This window comes from Hemitrygon akajei, unplaced genomic scaffold (genome assembly GCF_048418815.1).
Source record: "Hemitrygon akajei unplaced genomic scaffold, sHemAka1.3 Scf000046, whole genome shotgun sequence".
Taxonomy (NCBI): domain Eukaryota; kingdom Metazoa; phylum Chordata; class Chondrichthyes; order Myliobatiformes; family Dasyatidae; genus Hemitrygon; species Hemitrygon akajei.
In genome coordinates, this window is record NW_027331932.1 from 7,641,234 (window position 1) to 7,643,875 (window position 2,642).

Consider the following 2,642-nt stretch of genomic DNA (forward strand, 5'->3'; position numbering starts at 1 on the left):
AAAGCGTGAATGGACAATGTGGAAACAGCGTCCCCTACGGTCTGATCTCGAGAGTGCGTGATGCGGCAGGTCGGATACTGAATTACTACACTTTGCGTCTGACTCTGACTGTGGGAAAAGATGATGCCGAGGGACAACTAGAATGAGTGACGTGACTGTGCGGTGTGAGTTTCGGTCTGCGTTCTATCCCAGAATGGTGTGATAGGACGGTGTGGTTGGAGTTTCACATCGACCCCGGGAATGTGTGAAAGGACGGTGTGAAGGGAAATTTATTCTGTATCTGACCCCAGGAGTGTATGAGGGGACGCTGTGGAGGCAGCTTCACTCTCTGTCTGCCCCCAGGTGTGTGTGATTGGACAGTGCGAAGGGAGTTTAACTTTTTCTGACCCCAGCTGATGCAACGGGATTTATGGAGGGAGATTCACGGTTTGTTGTTCCTGAGTTGCAGAGACAACTTGTCCCCAGGAATGGACCAAAAATGAAGACCGTTGTTATTTCATATCCACGTTTGGAACATCTTATGATGGAGCGAGGCAAAATTGTTCGGAACTTGATTCAAGGCTCCTCGAAATAAATTCAAACAAGGAAAAGGTATGTCTTACCGCGAGAAGAGATATCAATAATCTAGAGGCCGCGGGGTGAGACAGACACTGATTCTCCCTACACACAATACCACCACACACTCCAGATGTGAGACAAAGAGTGAATTTCCCTACACACATTCCCACCACACACTCCAGGTGTAAGACACAGAATGAAGCTCCTTCCACACCGTCCCACCACACACTCCCTGAGTCAGACACAGAGGGAATCTTCCTCTACACTGTCCCATCAGACACTCCCTGGGTCAGACACAGAGGGAGTCTTCCTCCACACCGTCCCATCTACACTCTCCCGTGGTCAGACACAGAGTGAATCTCCCTCCACACCGTCCCATCACACACTCCCGGGGTCAGACACAGAGTGAATCTCCCTCCACACCGTCCCACCACACACTTCCGGGGTCAGACAAACAGTGAGACTCGCACCATCGCCCCAAGCTCAGACACTGTGTGATTCCATCTCTGTACCGTCCCTTCACATGGATATGCATTGTTAGAGTCTGGTTCTAAACATTAACTGAAGGGATTTAATTTCACAGAAGTTTGTTTCCAGCGCTGTCCAACGATACGTAACATACTGGATTGGAAAATGCGCGGACAGGTGAGGTTTGGACTGTTGCAGCTCTGTGGTGTGGAGCTGGGTCAGTGCGATGAGTTTGGAGAAAGACAGTGTTGTGGAGAGAGTGGGACAGTGGGATTAGTTTGAAGACTGAAACAGGGTCGTGGGGAGAAAATCGGGCAGTGGGATTTGTTTGATTTCTGACACAGATCTGTTGGGAGAGTGAGTCAGTGAGATCAGTTTGGAGAAAGACAGGGTTGTGGGGACAGTGAGACAGTGGGATTAGTTTGTTCACTGACACAGGGTTGGCGGGAGAGAGTGGTGCAGCGGGATTAATTTGGGAGCTGATTCGGGATTGTAGGGGAGAGCGGTGTAATGGGATTCGTACGGCGATGGACCCGGCGCTGAGGGGAGAGCGCGGTATCATAGGATAAGGTTAGAGGCTGACAAGGGGCTGTGGGGAGTGCTCAGATTAGTGGGATTAGTTTGGCGAAGGTCTCCGGTTGTCTGCTGGATCTGTTTTGTCTCTGTTGAAATTGTCTAACCCTCTTTAACAGGAATGTGGCCTCTGATCTTGTGTACGAGTTAAACTATGAAACGCCCACCTGCAGTAAGTGCGGATCGAGTTACCGTTACAGTTGCAAAAGTAAATTCAGATTCATCTGCGAGAAGACAGCATATTTATACCCGGATATTCCTGAAGAGGTCCGAGGTCTCTGTCAACTGCCTTTCGGGCCGACTTCAAACAAGTGACTTCACCCCACTTCTCCCCATTCAATCTACACCCTCACTCCCCCATCCTTTCATCTCCTCCCACCCTATCTTCCTCTCATTTCTACCCGAGTCTCCTCCTCTACTCGCATCTCCATTCTCCCCCTACTCTCCCTCTCCCCACCTAGACCGCTCTTCTCCCATCCCTGCCCCAAACTCCCCCGCTCCCCCATTTACTCCTCCTTTCTACTCACTCCTCTTCTCACTCTACCCTTCTTCTCACAAACTCATTCCGCTTCTCCCCATTTATCTCTGTCTCTTACCCCAGTCCCTGCCTCTCCTCTCTCCGTTGTCACCACCCACTCTCACCTCAATGCTGTGCATACTAGCTCTCGATGCCCCAGCCAAGGGGAAAAAAGGGCTGTGTATTCACCCTATCTGTGCCTCCCCTGGCTTCATACCCACGCTCCAAAGAACAAAGTCCCATCCTTCTCGTCTCTTCTCCATAACTCAGACCCTCGAGACCCGGCAACATCCTCGTAAATCTCCCTCCGCACTCCTTCCATCTCAGTGGCATCTTTCCTACAGGAGGGTGACCGGAACCGAACACCGCCCTCCAAGCGGGGCCTCACCGACCTTTCCTGCAACTACAACGTGACTCAATGCCGTGCAAAGATGTAAAATTAACGTAAATCGGGGAAGTTAATAAATACTGCAAAAATAAGTGATTACCCAGGGAGTGTTTAAGTATTCAGGGAGAGTTCCCAAAC

General features: G+C 50.6%; 1 long non-coding RNA gene across 1 annotated transcript; it reads left to right on the plus strand.

The window, feature by feature from the left end:
• Positions 1-522: 522 nt before the first annotated feature.
• LOC140720719 (uncharacterized) lies at positions 523-1,915 on the plus strand. The gene is made up of 3 exons (XR_012097246.1): positions 523-591; positions 1,142-1,203; positions 1,719-1,915. It is a non-coding gene; the product is annotated as an uncharacterized lncRNA (long non-coding RNA).
• Positions 1,916-2,642: the final 727 nt, after the last annotated feature.